The sequence below is a fragment of the Seriola lalandi genome, unplaced genomic scaffold (genome assembly GCF_002814215.2).
Source record: "Seriola lalandi dorsalis isolate HSWRI2012SDOR001 ecotype SW California unplaced genomic scaffold, Sedor1 jcf7180002054686, whole genome shotgun sequence".
Classification (NCBI taxonomy): domain Eukaryota; kingdom Metazoa; phylum Chordata; class Actinopteri; order Carangiformes; family Carangidae; genus Seriola; species Seriola lalandi.
In genome coordinates, this window is record NW_019525239.1 from 1,871,660 (window position 1) to 1,877,623 (window position 5,964).

General features: G+C 44.8%; 1 long non-coding RNA gene across 1 annotated transcript in view; it reads left to right on the forward strand.

Moving 5' to 3' along the window:
- Positions 1-5,964, forward strand: part of LOC111667211 (uncharacterized) — an 86,307-nt gene that overhangs the window by 33,507 nt on the left and 46,836 nt on the right. The window lies entirely within an intron of this gene.

Sequence of the window (5,964 nt, forward strand, 5' to 3'; positions counted from 1 at the left end):
ATGCACATCACAGGCAGTACACCTGGAGTCACTGCAAGGACAATAAAATATCTCTGGCCAGGTTGGACCGTCTGTACGGTTTTAAGCACAGTTTGAACATTTTTAACAGTTGTCACATTACCCCTGTTGGTTTCTCTGACCACTGTCTTGTTTTTAGCTCTGTTTTATATCAAAAATGTGCGTTTGCAGAGTGCCTACTGGCATTTTAACAGCTCATTGCTTCAGAGCAAGGATTTCCGAGCAGCTTTTGAGTGTTTTTGGGCTGCTCACAGACATTGTAAGAGTGATTTTAATTGTGTACAACAGTGGTGGGATGTGGGCAAAGCTCAGATCAAACAGTTGTGTCAGAGGTTCACTCGCAATGTCACCAGAGATTTAACCAGATCTATGCAGGACCTAGAGATTCAGGTGGTAGAACTGCAGGGTTTGGTAGATTCTACAGGAGATCGAGGGCTTTTAGATTCCCTCAAATCCAAAAAGTCGGCTCTGGCCAACCTGCTGGGCATTGCAGCACAGGGAGCTCTGGTCAGGTCACGATTTCTGGACGTCTCACAGATGGATGCCCCCTCTCAGTTTTTCTTTGGCTTGGAGAAGAGGAATGGTCAGAGGAAGGTGATTCATTCTTTACGGTCTGGCAGCGGCTCTGTGGTCTCAGACTCTGCTGGGATCAGGAGGCTAGCGGCCAGCTATTACAAAGATTTGTATAAGAGTGAATTCACATTGAACTCTTCATTGTGCAGCAGCTTCTTCACTGGTCTCCCTCAGGTGGAAGCAAAGGACAATGACAAGCTGGAGTCTCTGTTAACTCTTCCTGAACTGTCTGCGGCTCTGATGAGTTTGCACAGTGGCAGAGCTCCAGGCTTGGATGGTCTACCTGTGGACTTTTATAAGGCGTTCTGGTCAGTACTGGGTGAGGACTTGCTGGAGGTGATCTCAGCCAGCCTAGAGACAGGACGGCTGCCTCTGAGCTGTAGGAGGGCGGTCATCACCCTGCTACCGAAGAAAGGTGACCTGCAAGAGCTGAAAAACTGGAGACCTGTTTCACTGCTCTGCACGGACTATAAGATTCTGTCCAAGGTCCTGGCCACCAGACTGAGAGGGGTGATGGCTGCCGTCGTCCACCTGTCTCTTATACACATCTCTACAGCACTGGAGACAGAAGCTGACCGGTCATCAGGTGGCACTGTTGGCTGACTTCTGTGACGGTGCACTGGAGCCAGATTGTTCTGATCCGTATCCTGCCATTACCTTGTTCCCGGATTTTAAGGATTGTTCTGGGTGTTTCCTTGGACCTGCTGACTGTGGAGGAGCGTCTCTGGAGGGCGCCAGTCGTTCACATAAACAGTTCTTAAAGATGTTTGATTCTGCGGCTGATATCGGCGACTGATGAGACGTACAGGAAAATAAACCACTTCACCTGAAGTTCACTGAGCTCCAGGTACCTCTGTAGGATCTTCAGTCCTAATCACCTCTCCATGGAGGATTTCTCTTGACTAAGCTTTGGCCCTTTGCTGACGGTGTTCTTCTGGTCATCTTGAACCATGTAATCATATTCATCCCCACACATTGGTCCCTTCATAAGGCCTGTTTCAACACAGTCTTCATTTAAAATAGGATTGGCTGTAGAGGAACACACACATCTCTGTCACTTAGTTGTCTTTCACCTTCTTGTATGTATGAAGATTTATCATGGACCTCGAAGGCACCACCTTTGTCTGCATGGTGTATGACAATGTCCTGATTATTCTTTTCTCTCTGACTCTAAGAGGCTGAAATGTTCTTGTTGACTCTGGACACAAGTTCATAACATCATGGTCTTCTCATTTATCTGTGGTATAAATGTACTTTTAGTTTTTAAAGTTTTTTACATAGCCCGGTGATGGACTGGCGACCTGTCCAGGGTGTTCCTCAACCTCATCCAGTGTCAACTGGGATTGGCTCCAGGTCAGATTTTTCATAATAATGCCCTAAAGAGGAAGCTGAACTAAAATCAATATGGTGTGACATAATGAGAACAGTCATGAAACGTGGAGTTTTTCAGTAGAGCTGTTGTAGACACGTGACAACAGGACCCCACAGTGTTTCCTGTAGGACTGGACTGGGATAATCAGAACATCAGTCCATGTTAGTCTCCTCACATCCACATCAGACGTACATACATATGTTTCTGTTCCTTCGTTTTCATTTCATTTCTACACAAACACTGCGTCAGAAAAACACCCAGAAGAATTCAAATCAGCCACAAGTCTTCAGTTTTAGGAGTTAGTCATGGTCATAGATCTTGATATGTGGCGAGTGTAGTGGAGAACATTGAAAAGATCAGTCTGATAAAACTATAACTCATGGCTTTAACCTTTTCATCTTTGTGTGTCATGAAGCTAATCATTAAAGGGAAATGCAAGGCTGTCCACCTAAAGTACCGAATGTATCGAGGCTAAGCTGCAAAGAGTGACTTTGTCATCAGATCATCGGGTCATAACGCTGTCTAAAGTAACTATCTGAGGAAGAGATGATGTCTCCTGCTGTCTGAAATGCTGTCGGACTGTAACAGCCCATAATTTCCACCACAAGCAGTGTTTCCTCTGGCAGCTCCATGTTGTTTTCTCTGTGATTTACATATTTCATTTAGCAGGTTTAACACTGGCCTGAACCCCCGGACAGGCAGCAGACATGGACTCCTGACGGATGGTCTGGGTCTAAGATCTATGCAGAGCCGCCAAGTTTGTGTTTTTTATGCAGAACATCAGCTATTTTATTGATGACTGCCACATACCTGAGCCGATGGTCTTCACCTCAGGCTGTACCTCATGATCAGTTGTAAGCCTGTGAGATGAATGAACGGCAGTGAAGTGGCTCAGATTATAAACCCTTTAGGGTTAGGCTCACCTGAGTAAAAGACCTTAGTTGTTTTCTGCCTGTATAAAGACCAAACACTGGATTCAAAACACCTGGGAGGTTCGACTATTTGTGGAGAATATGAGGCTGAAAAAGACTCAGTTGTGTTTTGGATAAAGTACACCACAGCTGAGTTGATCCGAGCTGCTGAGCTCTATTGTTGGTCAGAAGTGAGGCAGCTGATGGTGCTGAGCTGATCTTTAACTCATTACATGAGTTAGCATCATGTAGTGGATAGATAGTAGAACTGCAGCATATGGTGTGTCATTTATCTGACTGGCTTTCTGCCACAGGTTAGACTGGTTCTGACGTCACTGTTAGACTTGGACTCTGAGGTTATGAGGATAGATGGCCACTGTTAAACAGAGTGCAAGCGCACATGAAACTGTCTAGTTCCCTGTATCAGGGTTTGGTGGATTCAAAGCCTGGACTCTGTCCTGTCATGGACAGGTGGACAGACTGGACAATCTCAGGTTTGGACAGACGGACAGACAACAGCAGCTCTCATTCTGTCTAACTGAGGACCTCTGCTTCCTGTTTGATGGTGGATATGAAGGCAGATGATGATTCTGACTGTGTTTCTTCCTTCAGGGTGGACCATGGGGGACTGCCTGAGACCTGGTCTGAGGAAGAGTCAGTGTGTTTTAAGTTTGATTCATGAGAACACAGTTACATGTTACACTGGATTGTACGTTTTCTTGACTAAAGTACAAAGATGAATTTCTCTGAGTTTCATTTTTCCTCTGGTTTTTGTCGGCATGGCTGGAAAGATGTTAGTCAATTCAAAATCCACAAACACAATAAACTGAACACAGTGATCCCACAAAACTAATCAAAACATTTTATTAACAGTGGAGCCAACAGGAAGCTGACTGGGTTTTTTTGGTCTTTTGACTGTCAGAAGAGTTTTGTTGCTTTCAGGTGCAGCTCATAAGCTCATATTTCACACGTCTGATAGATTTAAGTTGTGTTCAGGCAGCCTTCAGTTTTCTTCTCTGGATGTGTCTAATAGAAGTCATGAAAACAGGGTCAATTAAAGTCTCCCAGATGTTGAAACAAGTAAAGTGAGCTGAGGTGGATTTATTTTCCACCTCCTCCCTGAATGGCTGACCAAGCACATCACACAGACCTCAGACCAGTGTGCACTTGGTTTTCTAGAGCCAGCTGTGGGTGATGATGTGGACATGGAAAATAAGATGGAGGGATGGAGGCTTAATAATAAAACATTGTTGATGTTGTCAGTTTCACTGATTGTGTTTTTTCACTGTCCAAGGCAACCTGTAAATCACCAATCAAAGGCATATTTATAACCTTAATGACTTAAGCTCTGCAGTGGAGCTAATAACCGTTTTACATGATTTCAAAAGAGGTGACAACTGAGCATTCTTGATGGAGTTGTTCTGACTGCTTCCTGTCTCATATACAAGCAGACAGTTTTCCTACAGGAGAATGTATTCAAGTAACATGAGTCTGTAGGAGGGAGAGGGAATGAAAGACACATTGTTCAGATGCAGACAGATGAAGTTTATTGTTGACAAAGAGCTGAATTCAGACAGAAAGGAAACAAGAAGCATGAAGATGTTTGCTGAAGTTCACAAAAGACTATTTTACTATTGTTCAGTAGGATGCTTGTTTCATCTTGAATTAGTGATTGTTCCAAAAGGGTTAATTTTGTCTTCACAGTCTATAATCTTAGTATTTACCAGTCGTGTCCTCAGTCCAATCCAGTAGTGGGGTTTTCCAGTGTGGACTTTATACATGGCACACAGCACTTGATTCAGCTCCTCTTGGCTGTGCATCGTAACCAGGTGGCCTTTAAAACCACCAGCGGTGTACTTTTGACAGGTTTTCTGAAGTGAGCAGAGAGAAGAAGAGTTAGTCACCACTGTCACCTCATGTTGACCTTTAGTAAAAGTATGAATACAATAAAGTAAAGCCCATTCATAGTAAAAGTCCTGCATTTAAAACCTATTTAGTCCACACACATTCTCCAGGTCATGTAGATGAAGTATCATCAGTTCTGATACTATCACCACACCTGTCTGACTGTGTGAACAGGTCAAAGGTCACTTCCTGTGTGTGTCACACCTCTGCATCATCAAAGTTGAGATGTGGTTTGTAGAAGAAGGCCGTCACGCAGCGGTTGTGACCCAGCTTGTACCACGGTCCGTCAGGCAGAGACTGTTGGCACGGTACCGTTGGATTCTTGTTACACATGTCCCCTATATGATTAAAGACAGGAACGGTGCTGTCGGTGTCGGGCTCCAGTGGAGAAGCTCAGTGACTTGTGTGGTTCTTACCCTCTGCAGAGCCCCACATCATCATCATCATCATCAGCAGCAGCAGGATGGCACTAACAGGACGCATGGTTCACAGATCACTGAGCTGGAAATGTCTCACAGATCATCTCTGTCACCAACAGTCAGTCACATGTTCGAGAACGTTCTTTTATCTGTTCTCATTGTAGTTCAAGGACAAAATCACGTTATTACAAATCTGTCTTTAGCCATATTTGTGATGTGCACTGCCTAAACAGACTTCAAAAAGGTAAACTTTGAGTTTAAAGCTGCTGTATGAACTTGAAAATAAAACATCAGTTTTCTACCACAAAGACCTGAGATCAGAGGTTAAGGTTAATTAAGAGAGGGAGAGGTGTGTCGTCATTATAACGAGGAGGCAGATGTCAGTGATTATCAGAATCTGACTCCGCACACACCTGCTCTCAGGTGAGTGTTAGAGACTCTGCTGCCTTCATGCTGGTCAGTCCTCTCATAGAGATGCCAGATCCCCCCCCCCCCCCCCCAAAATCCGGTACCAGAGGTTTGGTTCATATCAACATGCTCAGCCTCACCTGGTCCATGTGTCTACCGTGCTGCCAGCAGGTGGAGCTCTGCCCCAGGGAGATGTTATGGAGATTTACCTTCAATCACCATTTAGTAAATCTGCATCCATTAAAGAGCCCCGCCCCCTGTCCTCAGCAGCGTCCACTAATCCTGATTACAGAGGGAGAGGGAGGATGGGGTCTCTGTCTGCCACATCCCACCCACAGACGACTGAACGCAACACAGA